Genomic DNA, 20,793 nt, shown 5'->3' on the forward strand with positions numbered 1-20,793 from the left:
TTTATAAGGGGCTTCCCACTTTGCTCGGTTCTCATTTTTCTCTACCTGCCACCATGCTAAGAAGGACACGTTTGCTTCCCTTTCTGCCATGATCATAAGTATCCTGAAGCCTTCCCAACCATGCTGAACGGTGAGTCAATTAGATCTCTTTTCTTTATAAATTACCCAGTCTCGTGTATGTCTTTATTAGCAGCGTGACAATGGACTAATACACATGCCATGCCTAACTGAAACTGGCATATAATGGGCACTTGAAATAAAGATTTGTCCCAAATGAATGAACAAACAAATGAACTATCACCTCCCTGATGATGAATTCTAAATTTATACCCACAGCCTTGTTCCTTTATTCTGATGACCTGACAAACTTCTTACAGGGTCAATTCTTTTTGTCTTTCAGATAGGAAAAATGGAATGAAGCCAATTCACCAATCATCGAAAGAAAGTCACTGAAAACCAATTTGTTGACCTATGTATTGTTGGTGTCAGAGGAAAAGGGGTCAAGGGAGGAAAGCTGAAAAGTGCTGGTGAGTGAGTGGAGAGTTAAAAGGAAGGTAAGATCTAGAACATATAGAAAGAATTCACCATGAATAGAAAAGGGAACATCTCTTTCTCTGAGGCAGAAAAAAGGCAAAAAAAAAATGTGAAGAAAGAGTAAAATTTGAAGTTTCAGGAGTAGATGACATAGGCACATAAATGTCAGTCTTAATATTCCTTATATAATTGTTGCCTATGATCATTAGCCAGAATTGAATGAGACTAAGGACTGAAATGGGCAGATTAAAGAAACCGAAGGACGAGCAAAGGATAAAGAAAATGTTATCCAAGGCCCAGGTAAATAAATAGAGTACAATTTTATAGCAATATAGGTTTACATGATATTCTCTGGTGGCTCAAACTTGGGGCTCCCATTATAGTTACAGCTATTAAGAGTTCAGGATATTCTGGTGCAGAGGGATGGAGTTGGGCACTGATTACCAGGCTGTATTACCAGACTGCTTATGAAGTCTTCTCAGGCTTCCGTAATAAAATACCATAGACTTGGTGGCTAAAACAACAGGCATTTATTTTCTCACAGTTCTGGAGGCCAGATGTCCAAGATTATGGTATCATCAGCATTGCTTTCTGATGAGGTCTCTTTACCTGGCTTACAAATGGCTACCTTCTGCCCTGTCCTCACATGGCCTTTCCTTGGTGCAAGTGCATGGAGAGGTATCTCTTCCTCTTCTTATAAAGACACCAGTTCTTTCAGATTAAAGACCCACTCTTATGATGTCATTTAACCTTAATTACTGCCCTAAAGGCCCTATCTCCAAACAGTCACTTTGGAGATTAGGGCTTCGACATACACGTTTTTGGAGGACAAAATTCAGTTCATAATGCAGACTCATTTGGTTAGCATTTTTCAAAATTCACATAACAAGGTCCTTCAGATCCACTGGATTAGATTTCCTGTATTATGCAACCCCACTCCTCAAATGTTTGTTTATGTATATATGTGTGTGGTATTATGTATGAATGCTAGGACAAATATATGAAACAATGTTAATATACAACTGAGTACAAAAACAGAAGAAATATGCAGTGCTAGAAATAGAGAACTCAAAGGTAGAGTGAGTACACAATAAGCAGATATTAAGCCCAGGGGATTACCATACTCAGAAATAAGTCAGATATGTGTAAGCATGGAGTTTTAAAGGTAGGAGATGTGGCTGGATCTGAGTGAGGCAAGGAGCTGAAATTGAACCCTTATGTGCTATGGTCTGAATATTTATGTTGTCCCAAAATTCACATGTTGAAATCCTGACCACTAAGGTGATAGGATGAGGAGGTGGAACCTTTTAGGAGATAAGGCAGAGCTCACACAAATGGAATTAGTACCCTTTTAAAATATAGTAGACCCAGGGAAATTATTCTGCCCCTTCTACCATGTAAGGACACAGCTATAAGGCACTATCTATGATACCTGGAAGTGAGACCTCACCAGACACCAAAACTGCCTCCACCTGGATCTTTCACTTCCCAGCCTCCAGAACTGTGAGAAGTAAGTTTCTATTGTTTATGAGCTACCCAGTCTATGGTACTTTGTTGTAGGAGCCCAAATGGTCCGTGACATCACATAAAGCCAGAATCCTGCTTTATAGCCAGTGGTATGCTGGTACTACTTCCTACCAACTTACCTAGCTCAGGAAGTGTCACAAAAGCATCAGGGAATCTCATCTTCTTCCCAAGACTTTGAGAAAGAGGTACCAAAAACAAAAGACATAAAATAAATCTACCCTAGTCACGTCACTGAGAAACTTCATGACATTAAAAGACAAAGAGAAGTCTTAGCAGCAACCAGACAGGATAAAACAAACAAAAACAATTTAGCATGACAGCCACCTTTGTATTGGCAATTGTAGATAGGCCAAGAGAAAAAGGAATAACATCTTTAAAGTTCTTAGGGAAATAACTGATATGGTTTGGCTGTGTCCCCACCCAAATCTCATCTTGCATTGTAACTCCCGCAATTCCCACATGTCCTGGGAGGAACCCTGTAGAAGGTAATTGAATCATGGGGGCAGGTCTTTCCTGTACTGTTGTTGTGATAGTGAATGGGTCTCATGAGATCTGATGGTTTTAAAAAATGGAAGTTTCTCTGCAAAGGCCCTCTCTTTCAGTGCTGCCATCCACATAAGATTAACTTGCTCCTCCTTGCCTTCCACCATGATTGTGAGGCCTCCCCAGCCATGTGGAACTGTAAGTCCAATAAACCTCTTTGTTTTGTAAATTGCCCAGTCTTGGGTATGTCTTTATCAGCAGCGTGAAAATGGACTAATACAATAACTCTCCCAGAATGTATATTGAGGTAAAATATCACAGGAGTGAAGATGAATGTAACGTTTTCAGAAAAACACTAGGAACATACTTCTCACAAACCAAAAGAGCAGAGTTCCCATCCCAGCACTTTGGGAGGCCGAGGTGGGTGGATCACCTGAGGTCAGGAGTTTGAGACCAGCCTGCCCAACATGGCGAAACCCCATCTCTACTAAAAATACAAAAAATCAGCCAGGCGTAGTGGTGCATACCTGTAATCCCAGCTACTTGGGAGGCTGAGGCAGAAGAATCACGTGAACCTGGGAGGTGGAGGTTGCAGTGAGCCAAGATCGTGCCACTGCACTCCAGCCTGGGCGACGAGCGAAATTCCATCTCAAAAAAAAAAAAAAAAAAAGCAGAGTTCCCAAGAAAGTCGCTCCTTTTCATAAACATTTGAAGTTTCTGCGTACCCTGTTGGATGTCTGCATAGGCACAGATGTGTTGACATATCTGTTTTTAACTTAGGAGAGTAAAGAGAAATGGAGAGGGGAGCCAGAGTGAGAGGAAGAGTGGAAGGAGAGTCATCTTTTTGTCCCCACCATGTGGCTTGGCATAGATGCTTAAGTTTCCCTGTAAGACAGCTTGGAATGAAGCTGCCAGCCAGGTGAGAGCACCTGTCAGGAGACTACAGGGTGCAGCTCCAGAGAAGAGAGTTAGAATGAGGAACAAGAGGTTGGTAAGAAGCCTATCTCATATGATAGGAGACAGCAGTACAAGGCCTTGCTGAGCTCTTCCAGAAACTCCCACATAGACCCACTAAAAAGTCAGTGTTTTGTTGCCTGCCACATTAAAAGTATTGACAGCCAGAGGGGATTTCGATAGAGTCTAGCCAAGCAAAGGGACTGCCCTTTTCTTCTCCACCCTCCGTGCCCTCAACACTGGAAGAGCCACAGCTTCCAGAAGGGAAAGGGGAGGGGAATAAAATGCAGATACTGAGTGAGCACTCTCCAATCCTCAATACACACAGACAGTGATGGGGGAGAGAACCTTTTACTCAGATAGAGATTTAAGATTTTAACAGTAGTAGATTAAAATTTCATTGATAGGCAGTAGAAGGCTTTGCTGGCCTCTTCTAAAAACTCCCAGAAGAGTTCAAAGGTCCCAGAAAGTTAAAGGCTCTGCTTCAGATGTTGTTGAGGAACAGGTGTGGAGTATTCATTGGATCATGGTTGAAATCAGTTGTTCAAGAAAAATACCTCATTGAGCTGAGCTTGAGGCCCTAACCAAATAGGTAGGCAAATGAAATCAGAGTAGGAATAAACACATGAGTGAATTGGAAGACATGAAGCAGTTACAGATCACAGATACACGAAACACAGCTTAGGTAGCTTTCCAGAAAGAGGGCTGATGTGACAGGTAAGGACGTACTTGAGGTAGAGACAGGGCAGGAGAATCAATTTTAAAATTTTATATATAAAACTGCTGAATGATTAACACCATGAAAACCTGGCAATGAGCTATGTCTGGTCAGATGCACCTTCCTATTTCTACTCTCAAGACCTACAAATGCTGATTTCTTCATGACATTTCTTTATGGTAATGATGGAGAAACTTCTGGAGACAGCTTGTCACAGAATTAAGTTGTCCAACTTACTCTCCCCATCGGGCTATTGTGAATTTCCTGGTTCCCGACCACCTGCCGGGTTCTGACCATTTACTTCCTTTCCTCTTTTGGAGCCGGTATCCTCCAGGTCCACATTGTTTGCCCTGAACTCCAATAACTACCTTCTTATTCTTCTTGCTTGCCCAATTGCTGGCCCAATGATTAGACTTACTTCTCATATCTATTTATACTCACTTCTGCTTACTTGTTGCTTAGTTTCTGACCTCACTGGCTCGTCTTGAACTTTATTTATGCCTGTTTCTGAAAAAAGAAAAAGTCCTGATGACTGATTCCCTTACCTTGTCAAAATTCTCAACTCTGCTGAATTTCTGGCTTTTCCAGTTCCAAATTCTAGCCAATTTGTAATGCTTGGCTATCCTTTATCACAATCACAGCATTAAGAGTTAACTGTATTTTTCTATTATCAGTTTCATTTCTTATTTTATTCAACTAATTTGTTTTTTAAAAAGTACACATTTCTCAAATGCCTTCTTTCAATGTAAGCTATAGAAAGTCACTCTACTGTCAAACACAAAGTTTACCAAGCAAAATTGCTTTTCCCAATACAGTCTTGTTTATAGGACTTCAAGAACACTTCTACCTAAATAATCTATCACAAAGAATGAAGATTTAATCATTTTGATTTGGTCATAATAAGTTCTCTTTGGGCTGTTACTGATATAAATACATAACTTCTGTATTTGTGTTAACGTTTTGGAGGGTGGCCCTAGTCTAACTAAAAATCATGTTTTTAGTTCTTTGATTTTCTCACATATTTTTTTTTTTTTTTAAGACGCAATCGGGGCTCACTGCAACCTCCGTCTCCCAGGTTCAAGTGATTCTCCTGCCTCAGCCTCTCGAGTAGCTGGGACTACAGGTGCACACCACCTTGCCCAGCTAATTTTTGTATTTTTAGTAGGGACGGGGTTTCACCATATTAGCCAGGATGGTCTCCATCTCTTGACCTCATGATCCACCTGCCTTGGCCTCCCAAAGTGCTGGGATTACAGGCGTGAGCCACCGTGCCCAACCTATATATTGTTTTAATGCTTGCTTTGCATACATGTTTACATTTAAATTTTGCATCACTTTCCAACAGTGATATAAATTCTCATTCTCCTTAATCATTCCTTTTTGTGTCTCTAAAAATGAAGTGTTGGGCACTTAATATCCTCGTATTTTTCTTAGTTCTGTGTCTTAGACATTTCTTCCAGATTTTTAGAACCTTTTCCATTACTATTATAAATAGAAAAATACTAAGATGCCTCCCTCATTTAACTCTTTTGTTTTTAATCTCCAAGAATTCAAATGGTAAAACTAGGTATATTATATAAATGTGTATATATTCTTTGTTTTTTTTCACATTGGACATTTATCGTTAAGTTTTTAAATATTAGGTATAGATAATTATCTGTATGTATGTATGTATGTGTGTTTTTTTATAATTCAAACAATACAGCTATATATAGTGTAAAAAGTGAAAGATCCCTGTAATCATACCCCAGCATAACCAGGGTAAAAAGTTGTTATTTTTCCAAAGTGGTTCTTGCTGTGGGGACACACAAGGAAATAGAGGATACAGCATAGAGTGTCTGGACTTAGGGAACATATACATCTAGTGGTGCTGACAAGTGAAACAGCAAGAGAGAGAAGTCCAAAGAAAAACATAAAAATGTGACAGTGTAATACATGCTGTATCAATTCATGCTGAAGGAATTCAAGTTAATTGGAAAGAATATTATGAGAAAGATAAATCTGAAACTTAGCTTTGAGAAGGAGGCAACATAATGTTAGAAAGAGCCTGAGCTTTGATATAAGGATTCCAACTCCATTTCTGAAATTTATCAGCTGTGTGATCTTGGGCAAGTTCCTTAACTGCTCTGATTTTTTAGTTCCTGCCTGTATAAAATGAGGATAAAGTTCTAAGGTTCTTGTGAGGTTGAAATTAATGTAGTTTTTCATGATAGATACTCAGTAAATAGGTGTTTAAATTCATTATTTACCCACATAATCTGCCACATTTGATATTGTCTTAATATTCTCTAGTGTGTATAAAAATAATATAATGTACTGAAAAATGTAGAAAACATAGTTATAATTTATACAGCCTCAAAGGGAATTTTTATATAATTATATAGCCTCAAAGGGAATTTTTAAATTTTATCCATATTCATCATTTAAAAGGAGATTTAAAAAATTTAAAGAATTTTGAAATAGTAAAGAAATTGAGATTTAGGCTCTATTGATGTGACATATATTAGTCAAACTAAAAAGTCAGATAACGTTTTTTATCTTATAGGATCCTTCAGTGTCTAAAAGATTGCCACAGTTTGTTATGTTAGGGTCAAATCAATGACTATACAGGCACGGCAAGAAAACTAACAAGTGTTTCTGAGTAATGATTATGTTCTTCCCTGAAAACAAAGACAAGCAATTCTTTAAGAAAGCTTAAAACGGCCATTGAACTCTGAACCAAAGCCCAATAATGAATATCAAGCTACCTCCTCAACAAGAAATGTTATCCCAGCAGTGCAGCTGTGAGCTAATTAAACAGCCCAGATCGTTGTGCTAAACTTTAGTACTGCATTTACAGAATTAATTCAGAGGACATGTTATTAAACTCTGGGGTTTATCAGAAGAAGGCAGCCTCTTTTTTTTGAGCAGCATTTAAAAAATTAACATACTGGATAAGCTGCTTATTATAGATGGAGCCTATGACATCCTTCATGTACATGCAAAAACTAAGCAATGAATTTCTAAGCAAAATAATGAAGCTATTGCACTCTGAGACCAAAATGTAAAAATAGTACTTTAGATATCCTGAGAGCACTTTCAAAAAAAATTATATTCTATATGGTTATTTCTAAAGTCCTGAAAGACATACTGATGATGACTAATATGCTAGAATCTAGCATATATATATATATATGTGTGTGTGTGTGTGTGTGTGTGAGAGAGAGAGAGAGAGACAGAGAGAGAGAAATATGTAGCAATTCTATATTTAATTAACTTGGAAATCAGTCATAACTGGCATGTGTAAGACAAGAATATTTTAAATTATTGTGAAGTATAATACTTTCCCTCTTAATTAGTCTTAATAAAACTTGGGCTTTAAAATTTATATCTAGAAATCTAAATCATAAACAAAATTCCTACTTTATTGTAAATGCTGATGGCTGTCATTATTTAAGTTATTATGCATGGGCAATAATGGTAGGAATAAGATACGGAGACATTTATGACTGGAAACTTTGTGGAGGGCATAAAATATGTTACATTATTTTAATTTTGTTGATGTAGTGGACTCAAGAAGATGAAACAAATCAGTGAATTCTTTACAATCCTAGTCACTCATCTTTAAAACAGGGAGAGCGACACTTTTCTTACATTATTTTCAGTACTGCAACAAAATAAAATAGCAGTTTTTGAATAGTTCAATAATTCTAATACTTGTAAAGTAACAGATAAAAATAAGAGAGTCCCGAAATAAAGCAGCATACCTACAACCATCTGCTCTTTGACAAAGTAGAGAAAAACAAGCAACAGAGAAAAGATTCCCTATTCAATAAATGATACTGGCAACACAAAAAGAAAACTTAAGGCCAATATCCTTGATGAATATCAATGCAAAAATCTTCACCAAAATACTGGCAAACTAAATCCAGCAGCACATCAAAAACTGTGTCTACCACAATCAAGTAGGCCTTATTTCTGGGATGCAAGTTTGGTTCAACATATGCAAATCAATAAATGTGATTCATCACATAAACATAAGACAAAAGCCACATGATCACCTCAATAGATGCTGAAAAGCTTTTTATAAAATTCAGCACCCATTTATGTTAAAAACTCTCAATAAACTACGTATTGAAGGAACATACCTGAAAATAAAAAGAACCGTCTATGACAAACCCACATCTAACATCATACTGCATGGGCAAAAGCTGGAAATGTTCCATTGAAAACTGGCACAAGACAAGGATGCCCTCTCTCACCACTCCTATTCAGCACAGTTTTGAAAGTCCTGGCCAGAGCAATCAGTCAAGAGAAAGAAATAAATGGCATCCAAAAAGGAAAAGAAGTCAAACTATTTTTATTTCCAGCTGACATAATTCTGTATCTAGAAAACTCCATAGTCTCAGCTCAAAAGCTACTTAAGCTGATAAACAACTTCAGTGAAATCTCAGGATACAAAATCAATGTACAAAAGTCACTAGCATTCCTATACACCAGCAACAGTCAAGCTGAAAGCCAAATCAGGAACACAATCTCATTCACAATTGTCACAAAAAGAATAAAATACCTAGGAATACAGCTAACAGGGAGGTGAAAGATCTCTGCAAGGAGAACTAGAAAACATTGCTCAAAGATTGATTCAGAAATGACACAGACAAATGGAAAAATATTCCATACTCATGGATAGAAAGAATGCATATCATTAAAATGGCCATACTGCCCAAAGCAATTTATAGATTCAGTGCTGTTACTATCAAACTACTAATGATAGTCTTCACAGAACCAGAAAAATCTATTTTAGAATTCATATGGAACCAAAATAGAGCTCAAATAGCAAAGGCAATTCTAAGCAAAAGGAAGAAAACTGGAAGCATTATGCTACCCAACTTCAAACTATACCACAGAGCTTCAGGAACCAAAACAGCATGGTACAGATACAAAAACAGGCCCACAGACAAATGAAACGGAATAGAGAGCCCAGACAGAAGGCTGCACACTTACCACCCATCTAATCTTTGACAACACTGACAAAAACAGGCAATGGGGAAAAGACTCAGGACTCCTTATTCAATAAAAGGGTACTGGGAGAACTGGCTAGCTATATGCAGAAGATTGAAACTGGACCCCTTCCTTACATCATATACAAAGACCAACTCAAGATGGATTAAAGACTTAAATGTAAAACCCCAAGCTACAAAATCCCTGGAGGACAACCTGGGCAATACCATTCTGGACATAGGAAATGGCAAAGATTTCATGATGAAGACTTCCAAAGCAGTTGCGAAAATTGATAAATGGGATCTAATTGAACTAAAGAGCTTCTGCACAGCAAAAGAAACTATCAACAAAGTAAACAATCGACCTATAGTATGGGAGAAAATATTTGCAAACTACGCATCTGACAAAGGTCTAATATCCAGCATCTATAAATAACTTAAACTTACAAGAAAAAAAACAAACATCTCCATTAAAAAGTGGGCAAAGGACTTAAATAGACACTTTCCAAAAGACATATATGCAGCCAACAATCATATTTTAAAAAGCTCAACATCATGGATCATTTGAGAAATGCAAATCAATCTATGGCCATACCACCCTGAACCCGACCAGTCTCATCTGATCTCGGAAGCTAAGCAGGATCAGGCCTGGTTAGTACTTGGATGGGAGAAATGCCAATCAAAACCAAAATGAGATACCATCTCACACCAGTCAGAATGGCTACATTAAAAAGTCAAAAAATAACATGCTAGTGAGATTATGGAGAAAAACGAATGCTTATACACTGTTGGTGAGAGTGTAAGTTGGTTCAATTATTGTGGAAAACAGTGTGATGATTCCTCAAAGGCCTAAAAACAGAACTACCATTCAACCTAGCAATCCCATTACTGGATATATACCCAAAGGAATACAAATTATTCTACCATAAGGACACATTCTCATGTATGTTCATTGCAGCATGATTCACAACAGCAAAGACATGGAATCAACTTAAATGCCATCAATAGTTGACTGGATAAAGACAATGTGGTACATATACACTATGGAATACTATCAAACCACAAAAAAAGAATGAGATCATGTCATTTGAGAGAACATGGATGGAGCTGGAGGCCATGTTTCTTAGCAAACTAATGCAGAAACAGAAAGCCAAATATTGCATGTTCTTACTTATGAGTAGAAGCCGAATGATGAGAGCACATGGACACATAGAGGAAAACAACAGACACTGGGGCCTACTGGAGGGTGGAGAGTGGGCGAAGGGAAAGGATCAGAAAAAATAACTAATGGGTACTAGGCTTAATACTTGGGTGACAAAATAATCTGTACAACAAACCCCTGTGACATGAGTTTACCTATGTAACAAACATGCACCTGTACCCCTGAACTTAAAATAAAAGTTAAAAAATAAAAACAACAAACCAACAAAACAAATATTATACTAAAAATAATTTTAAAATGGTGCTGGGATAACTGGCTAGCCACATGCAGAAGATTGAAACTGGATCCCTTCCTTACACCATGTACAAAAATCAACTCAAGATGGATTAAAGACTTCAACATAAAAACCTAAAACTGTAAAATCTCTAAAAGATAACCTGGGAAATATCTTTCTGGGCATAGGCCCTGGCAAAGATTTCATGAAAAAGACACCAAAAGCAATTGCAACAAAAACAAAAATTGACAAATGGGACCTAATTAAACTAAAGAGCTTCTGTGCAGCAAAAGAAACTATCAATAGAGTAAACAGACAACCTATAGAATGGGAGAGAATATTTGCAAACTATGAATCCAATAATGGTCTAATATCCAGCATCTATAAGGAACTTAAGCAAATTAACAAGCAAAAAATGAAAAACCAAATTAAAAAGTGGGCAAAGTACACCAGCAGACATTTTTCGAAAGATGTACATGTGACCAACAAACATAGGAAAAAAAGCTCATCATTAATCAATAGAGAAATGCAAATAAAAACCATAATGAGATACCTCTCTCCTCAGTTAGAATGGTATTGCAAAAAAGTAAAAAAATAACATATGCTAGCAAAGTTGAAGAGAAAGGGGGACGTTTGTACACTGTTGGTGGGAGTGTAAATTAGTTTAGCCATTGTGGAAAGCAGTTCGGTGATTTCTCAAAGAACATAGATCAGAACTACCATGCAACCCAGCAGTCCCATTTTGGGTATATACCCACAGGAATATAAATCATCCTGCTATAAAGGCACATGCACTCATACGTTCATAACAGCACTCTCCACAATAGCAAAGCCATAGCATCAACCTAAATGCCCATCAACTAGACTGGATAAAGAAAATGTGGTGTGTATGCACCATAGACTATTACACAGCCATAACAAAGAATGAGATCATGTCCTTTGTAGCAACATGGACGGAGCTGGAGGCAATTATCCTAAGCAAACTGATGCAGGAAGAGAAAACCAAATATCGTATGTTCTCACTTATAAATGGGAGCTAAACACTGAGTACACATGGACACAAAGAAAGGAAAAACAGATACCAGTGCCTTCTTGAGGGTGGAGAGTGGGAGGAGGGAGAGGATCAGGAAAAATAACCAGTGGGTACTATGCTTATTACCTGGGTGATGAAATACTCTGTACACCAAACCCCCAGGACACACAATTTACCTATGTAACAAACCTGCACACGTACCCTTGAACCTAAAATAAAAGTTAAAAAAAGGTAACAAATGAAAATATTTCTGAAAAGCCAGAAGAAGCTTGGAAAAACACTTCATATAGACACACAAACCTCATATACAACACATGCTCCTACTGATAAATTTCGTAGGTAAAAGAAACTAAGTAAGCAGCGGGGTAATGTGAGAGAAATTTTTGACATATCTTCTTAAAAGTAATTTTTAGTTTTCATTTTGATTTATGAAAATTTTAAACTTACAGATAAGTATAGAAAATAATATCCCAGCCACCGTACCTACTTTTGAACTAGAGTGGCAAAGAAAATCTGATGGCAACCTTTTTAGCAGGGTTAACTCAGCTGACTTTAAACCAAAAAAAAAAGCAAGTAGAGGCCAGGCGCGGTGGCTCATGCCTGTAATCCCAGCACTTTGGGAGGCCGAGACGGGGGGATCACGAGGTCAGGAGATCGAGACCATCCTGGCTAACACGGTGAAACCCTGTCTCTACTAAAAATACAAAAAATTAGCCCGGCGCGGTGGCGGGCGCCTGTAGTCCAGCTACTCCGAAGGCTGAGGCAGGAGAATGGCGTGAACCCAGGAGGCGGAGCTTGCAGTGAGCCGAGATCGTGCCACTGCACTCCAGCCTGGGCGACAGAGCGAGACTCCGTCTCAAACAAACAAACAAACAAACAAAAAAGCAAGTAGAGTACACGATATCTGCTCTTATCATTTCACATGGTTCTGTCTGAAAATCAGTTTCTAGTTGGGCCATCAAATCTGTCTTCGAAATAGGAGTACATACTTTGGTCAAGGAGTTGATTTCCTCTCTTAGAGCCTCCAAACTCCAAACTCCTTTCTAAATAATTCTAAGTAGGAAGGAAAGACTTTTTTAAGGATTGGTCTATTAAAGCAAATTAAAAGACAACAAAGAGAAAGTTAATTAGCTTAGTAGATTTTTGTAGCAGTCTTAACATTTTGAGCCAAGACACAGAATTTTACAAATATCCACCCTAGCTCACCCAAACCAGACACTCCCTTGATAAGATGCAATGGTACACTCCTGCCTTTGTCCCTAAACCATTGCTGCAGCTGGTTGATCAGTGGTTGTCTTACTCAAGACACTGAGTACACATAGACACAAAGATGAGTACTCTTCTTTGTGATGAGGACACAAACGAGGCAAGTGGTTGTGGTGGTGAAGATAAAGGGAAATATTAAGGAGTTTGTCCCTATAGGATTCTGATATCAATTGCCACATTTAGGGTGTTTCCTGGAAGAAGGTTTTGAGGCAAAGATTAGATAACTTGATAAAAACGTGATGTTAGCAATTTTTTTCGTGAAGAAGATAGTTTTGAGAGTAAGTGATGATAGAGGAAAGGCAGTGTGAAGCCATCATGGAGTCTTAAGCAGCAGGTGCTTGGATCAGATTTGTTTTTAAAAACGACTCTGACAGCATTATGAATTAATGGTAGCAGGGGGCAGGAATGACCCTCCAGCAAGGCCAGGCTATTTCAGTAATGCAAGTGGAACTGATGAAAACATAAACTAGGCAAGTGGTGGTGGGGGTGAAGGTGAGGAGAAATAAGAAGTTCATCTTGATAGGATTCTGATATCAATTGGATCATCTAGACATGAGTAACCATCTAGACAGATTAAATGTCTTAAGACGTTACAGTTTAAAATGTGCATATACTTTTATTCATAAAAATTATAAGTACAATATATACAGAAAGATAACAAATATTTGAATATGGTATATATAACATTGGTAACAAGCAAGAGAATAATTGAGGCCAAAAATGGCCAATTTAATGAGTAAGACAGAAAAATAGAATTTCCCTTTAGGTGAAATTCTTGGAATATATATATATATACACACACACAAACACACACATATATATATAACATATATATATATATAAAACAAGGATATATATATGTAGTGTATTTAAAAGTTGTATAGGTACAAAAATGTTTATCGTATATGCATATGATTTCTATAATCACTCTGTCTGAACCAAACCCTAAAGATTTAGGTAAAAATAGATCTTGCATATAAATCTCTCTCTATTAAGGCATTTAGTCCATCTGAGGCTAAAATTGTCACATTCAATCAATACCCATTAATGGTGATTGGAAAGAAACTGATCTGGAAAGGAGCCAAATGACAAAATCAGTTTCCAAAAAGAAACAGAGCGTTTATAATAAATACACAAAACACAACTCAGTAAGCATCAAAAATAATTGAGGCCAAAAATGACCAATTCAGTGAGTAATATCTTACTCACTGATAGAAAATATCGAACTCTCATTTCCTTTGGGCCAAATTCTTAAAGCTATTTTTTGTGCCTTTCCATTTGCCCCTTGCTGACCTTTCTGTGTCATCTTTTGAATACTGAACACTCTCTCACTGCCCAGGCTCCCTCTTCCTGGTTTACCGTGGCCCCATTTTCCAACAGACCTAGAGTCTTCCTTTCCATGCTATAAGCCTAAAGTGGTAGGTGATAATGTGAATTTCAGATGCCTCAATCAGTGGGACACATTTTTTTAGTTAGAAAGCAGGCACCCCTTTGGGTGTGTCTCAAATCATAGAACATACAGGGAACTCCCTACTTTTATATGTGTAACACTTTCCTTCTAAAAAGACCAAATGGGACATTATATCTGAATTGCCATTCAATTCTTTTTCTTTATACAAACATTTATCTCTCTACTTGGCCCGTAAAAATAAAAAATAAAAAGTAAGAGGATGTGTAGCAATCGGCCCCTTCACATTCTTGCCAGGATGATGATTCAGGGCCCTAATAGGCACATGACCTTCAGGCTTTCCCCTGTGTCACTTTTCCACTGCATCTCATTTAGTGCATGTGCTAATCCCCAAAAATCCTAAGTGTAATAATTTGTGAAATTTTCTATGACTGTAAAGATGCATAAAGTTTTAATACCCTCCGTGGACAAAAGTCCATTTTCTTTTTTTTTGTTTTTTTTTTGTTTCCTTGTTTTTGCTGATAGTAACTTAATCAGCAAAGAGTAAACTGTTATCCCTTTAATTGATCTCCACTGGTTCATTCATAGGAGGCTTTTAGAAATGCACTTATTATATAATTAACAGAGATTTGTGACTCCTTTGTAAGTCATTGGCCATAAAAGGCTTTGTTTAATAATCACAGTCATGTCTTCTGTTACTCTGTGTCAACAGCACAGTATCACGCTCAGAGACTGCTTTCTTACAGTCTCAGCAATCTCTTTGGTCTTCTGTGCCTCTCCTTAAGTTCTCTCAAGATCTGTTCTCTTCAAGATCCAGGTGCTTCTGCTGTTCTACTCAATTGTTAAAAGAAAGAAAGAGAGAGAGAGAGAAAGAAAGAAAGCATCATAATTTTTAAGAAGATTGGAATCACCAGGACTTGTTTTCTTACCCATTTCTCTCTTACTTCTGTAATACTCATATTCTGTGGCTTTAGAGAAGTCCTCCTACTCTGAGATTAAAAACTCTAATTTGTAACTTAAGCCATTATAAAATGTATGCTAGAGGATAACTCTGGTTTTTAAATATGGTACTTATAAATACAGCATTATTAGAAGTCAAGAATGTTTCCAACTTCTGTGTTTGTCATGTATTTGTCTAGGCCTCTATAGTAAACTGCTTTACCCTTGACCTCTAGCTACGTTTTCTCCTCCTTCTTCTAATTGCTCCAAGCTTTCTTCTTAGGTCATTGCAAGCTGTCCTACTTCTTCCCTGGTACGCTTATGTTCTGTATACTTGGACTGCCTGCCTGTTCTCAGTTTATTTCTCATCCTTATTTGGAAAGTACAGAACTTGAGAATGGTAAACAAAATCGACATTCTTTGTTATTTGGTAGGCAAGTAGCTAATTTAAGAATTAAAATAGAAGTATAAATTATTATAAGAGTTATAAGTGGTTGAGTGCCAATTTTGTGCTTTTAGCTGTAGAAAAGAAAATCATTTTCTTACAAAACTGTGACTATATACTGTTGGTAATAAAATATTCATGCTAATCATGTTCATAAGATTGTAACAGAAATGCTGATATTCTAATATCTCCATTTCTCCCCCTATGGTACTTAGTAAACTATGGAACTAGATACTAGTCTAGAGCATTTTTTTCTTTCTCATATTATATTATAGGTCATTCTAATACTAATTGTAACTAAAAAGTAAGCATTTTCTAAAACTATTTCTATTACCAATGAAAAATTGTGTTGAATGCTAATACTAATTATTTGTCAATGGTAACCTTTTGTTAAAAGAATTAATTCTTTTGTTCATACTAGGCAGGACAGAAACTGAACTGGCAAGAGAGACAGATAAATCTAAATTTCTGTAGCACTTTTTTCTCTCAATATAAATATTTAATTATGTAATGAGAAATTCTTCTGAAAAATTGTGACATACAATGGGATTGATTCTTTCTCTGTAAGTAGGGCACTAGTCATGTATCTGAGAAAGAAATTAAAACTTTTAAAGTATTTTAAAGTGATGGATCTATTCTAGGCACTTTAAAATATTCTCTTTAATTGTCACTGTACCCTACAAACTAGATATTATCATCCCTATTTCACAGATGAGTAATTAAGGTGAAATAACTTGCCCACAGCTGCACAGTTAATACTAGGAAGAGCCAGAGGTATGACACAGGGCTGATTCTAAAGCTCATGTCCTTTCCATCTTCTTAAAATAGGCCCCTCTGCTCATTCTTCAGGAGAAAATCAGCCTTGTGATATATTATAATACCTACCACGAGAGCCTTGTGGTTTGGTGGATAAGGATGTGGGATCTGAGGTTAAACTGAATTTGGAGCTCAATCCTGTCACTCACTGATTGTGTAATCTTGAACATTACTTGATGTCTCTGCGCTTCAATTTCGTCATCTGTAAAAATGGGGTGATAACAATAATATCCACTCAGTAGTGTGGTTTGTAAGGACTAAATGAGGGAATACACATAAAGTTCTCAATAAAGTGGTGAATACATAGTGTTCAATGGACATTTTCCAGGAGTTTGTTCTCCCTATAAAAGTTGGTCTTTTTGTGGGTAGAGAAAAGATGTATGGGTTGTAAATTCCTTTCTTCTTAGCCACTTATGTCTGGCTGATTTGGAAATCACTGCTTGTTTTAGATCCCTGCCAGATTTTACATGTTCATTTTTTTTTTCCTTTCATGCATCGTAGAAGATTAAAAATGCCCATAAATTCTTTGCTAATTCACCCTTTGAGAAGGTTTTCCTTCTCTTGAATATATGCTAGACTTAGTGACTTACTTGATAAATAGAATATTGCAGAGTGGGACTTTTAAGGCTAAATAAAAGGAGTCTTGCATCTTTTGTCCACATCTCTTTGAATGCTTCTCTGGGAGTCCTCAAGCATCAAGTGAGAAGTCTGACTGCCTTGAAATGTTGGAGAGGCCATGTGTAGGCACTCTGGTCATCAGATCCAGCTAAGTCAAGTTTTCCAGTCATCCCTGCCAAAGTATCAGACGTCCAAGGAAAGCTGTTTTGGACCCTCCAGACCAATCTGGATATCACTGAAGATGCTTAGTTGACAGAAGAATCTCCCAGCTGAGCCCTGCTTTAATTCCTGACCCCCAAAATTATGAGATATAATGAAATGGTTGTTGTTTTAAGCCACTACATTTTGGGGTAATTTGTTACACAGAATAACAGAAACATGCATTTATTTATTTTAAAAGAAACTCCTGTGTGAAAAACTCTTCTAGGTAGTGGGGAATGATGCATCTATGAACAACTTTAGCATGGTCACTGATCTCATGAAGGTTACTGTCTTAGCCAGGGTTCTCCAGAGAAACAGAACCAACAAGATAAGTATATACAGGCATGTTTATATAAAAGGAGATTTATTATAGGAATTGGTTCACATAGTTATGGAGGTCAAGAAGTCCAACAATCTGCTGTTTGCAAGCTGAGAAACAAAGAAAGCCAGTGGTGGAATTTAGTCAGAGGCCAAAGACCTGAGAATTGGGGTATGTGTGAGGGAATGAGCAGATAGTGTAAATCCCAGTCTGAGTCAGATATCTCAAGAACCGGGAACACCAGTGTCCAAGTGTAGGAGAAAATGGATGTCTTAGCTCAAACAGAGAAAGCAAATTCGCCCTTCCTTTGCCTTTTTATTCTATTCAGACCCTCAATAGATTGGATAATGCCCCGTTCACATTGGGGACAGTCATCTGCTGTACTCAGATCACCAGTTCAAATGCAAATATTGCTAATACCTACTATTTGAATTAAAATTCCTTTAAGATTCAGTAAATAGATCTGATAAGAAAATATTTCTGGCTACTTGCTATTCCTTTCCTTTGAGCCAAAATGATCCTATAGAATATGATCATTCATTCCCCTTACTCATCAGACTTAGCCCTAATTTTTTTTCTGTTCCCCCAATCAAATTCATCCTGAAACAATAAGAATTTTCCAGTATTTAGGATATTCAAAAGGATATATTGTTCACTTTAATGAAAATACCAAAAAAGGAATGTCAAAAATATTTTTAACAGTAGTAGTGGCAAAGCCAGCATGGGTGCAGGGCCTCCTGAGGTGACTCGTTTGAAAGAAACATCATTCATTTGGATGTTCAAGTAATGTTATATTTTTTAAAGAAACAATTACACTATGCTATCATCATGCCATATTTTGTGGGTGTTCATGCGTGTGAGCTTGATTTCATTTGTGCTCATCTTTTCGACTATTTTCCATGTGCCAGTGATTTTTTCAAATGTGTCTTCTACTTCAAATTTCTGACTGATCTCTTATTATTTATATCTCTGAATTTCCCCAAGCCCTAAAATTCTGTTTATTCTATCTAGGCTTAGCTAATTTTCTCCTCTTCCCAAACATTTACTTCTCCTTTAATTTCTACTGAATGAATGGTATGGTAACCAGCTTGGTTGCCTAAGGTAAAAATGTGGATGTCATCTTGGATACCTTCTGCTTTCTCAACACTCACAATGAATTTCTCATCAAATCTGGTTGATTCTACTTTAAAAATATATCTTGAATTTCCAATAACCCTCCCCAATTACAATTGCCTTGATTCATGATTTTATGTCTCTTGCTAGACTACTGTCCCTTCTGCCTGGAATGCTGTTACTCACTTTGACTCCATGGTGAACATGTTTTTCAAGACTCGGTTTAAGCTCATCCCTTCCGTATTCCATAGCATCATGTTCATGCCTCTGAAGCAGCCTTAAGCACATTGTAGTATTATTCATTTATATTGAGGTCTATCTTCAACTTTTTTCACAGCTTAGTATAGACATGACATTTTATTTATTCATTCAACAAGTATATATTAAACATGGGACAGGCAGACTGCTTGATTCTGCTGTACAAAACAGATAAGATCTCAGACCTTGTGGGTCATACAACACGGTGAGGGAGATAGATAATAAAATAAATAATTACAGTAAAGGGTAATGAAGATAATAATAGGTGGATGATAGGAGGCCATGACAGTATGTAATATATTATATGGGATAAGAAAAGTGTTTACCTGAGGCGGTAACATTTAATCTGAGACCTGAAAGGTGTGTTAGAGTCAGCCAGATTTAAGGATGAGAAGATGGGACTAGGAGGGAGCATATTTCTTTCAGAGGAAATAACACATGCAAAGACCCAGAGGTCACAGAGTACTGATCAAAGCCCTTGAAAGTTTGCTTGATATCCTGTCTTATAGGAAAAAAAATTTTTTTAAATGAAATCAAAGCCATTGAAGGGATTGGAAAAATAATGTAAAGCTATCAATAAATATTTATTGAATGAATAAAGTGTGGGGACATGAGTCCGTCTATAATACTGAGTTTACTAAAGAACATTAAACTTTTTTGAGTTAAATTGTACAAAAAACTTTTAAATTTGTTTGTGGACTTCCCTATACTCTTAAACAGAAATCACCTAATTATACTTTTATTTGAAAATTTAAGCAAACCAGTAATAATTCCAGTTTGCATTGATGCAACAGCCATTTTTAGTTGTCTATTTCATATCCACTCTAATCTCTGTTCTCCCTTATTAAGAAAACCTCCTTTTCTTGGGGTTGCAAAGGCAATTGACTGTGATTGCTCTAGACCTGTGATATCTAATATACTAACCACTAGCCACATGTGGCTGCAGAGCATGTGAAATAAGGCTAGTCTGTGGCTGGCTTCACCACCTGCTGATTGAAGAGCCCCAAAGTCTTAAGGAAACATAGGCAGTAGCCAGGTAGTGGTTATAGTAAGCCTTGGGCAAGACCGAGTGCTGTGTTGGCAGGTCTGACCCAGTGCAGTCCCAATAGTGGTGGCCATAGAAGTGCTGTGACATCTCTCCCCCAGCCCCAGGCAGCTCAGCAGAGAGAGAGAAACTCTGTTTGGGAGAAAGGGAAGAAAACAATAGTTTCTGTCTGGCAATCCAGATAATTCTTCCTGATCTTATCCAAGACCACCAAGGCAGTACCTCTATAAGTGTGCAAGAACTAGTGTTACTGGGCTTGGGGTGCCCCCTAATGCAGATACAGCTGCAGTAAACAAAAACTTAGATAACAACAATTAAGTCCCTTTGAATATCTGGAAAGCCTTCCTTCCCAAGAAGGACAGGTACAAATAAGCCTAGACTGCGAAGACTACAATAAATATCTAACTCTTCAATGCCCAAACACTGACAAACATCCACAAGCATCAAGACCATCCAGGCAGACATGACCATACCAAACAAATGAAATATGTCACCAGGGGCCAGTCCCGGAGAGACAGAGATATGTGACCTTTCAGACAGAGAATTCAAAATAGCTGTTTTGAGAAAACTCAAAGAAATTTAAGATAACCCAGAGAAGGAATTTAGGATAAAAAGAATCAAGTAGAAATTCTGGAGTTGAAAAATGCAAACGACATACTGAAGAATGCATCAGAGTCTTCTGTATCAGGAATGATCAAGCA

At 37.3% G+C, this 20,793-nt stretch overlaps 1 long non-coding RNA gene across 1 annotated transcript in view; it reads left to right on the forward strand.

Annotated features, from left to right (window-relative positions):
* The first annotated feature begins 478 nt into the window (after window positions 1-478).
* Window positions 479-20,793, forward strand: part of LOC100613094 (uncharacterized) — a 404,311-nt gene continuing 383,996 nt past the window's right edge. The window contains exon 1 of the long non-coding RNA XR_010148103.1: window positions 479-554. This is a non-coding gene — a long non-coding RNA (uncharacterized LOC100613094). The remainder of the gene's footprint in view (window positions 555-20,793) is intronic.

This window comes from Pan troglodytes, chromosome 10, assembly GCF_028858775.2.
Source record: "Pan troglodytes isolate AG18354 chromosome 10, NHGRI_mPanTro3-v2.0_pri, whole genome shotgun sequence".
NCBI classification, from domain to species: Eukaryota; Metazoa; Chordata; class Mammalia; order Primates; family Hominidae; genus Pan; species Pan troglodytes.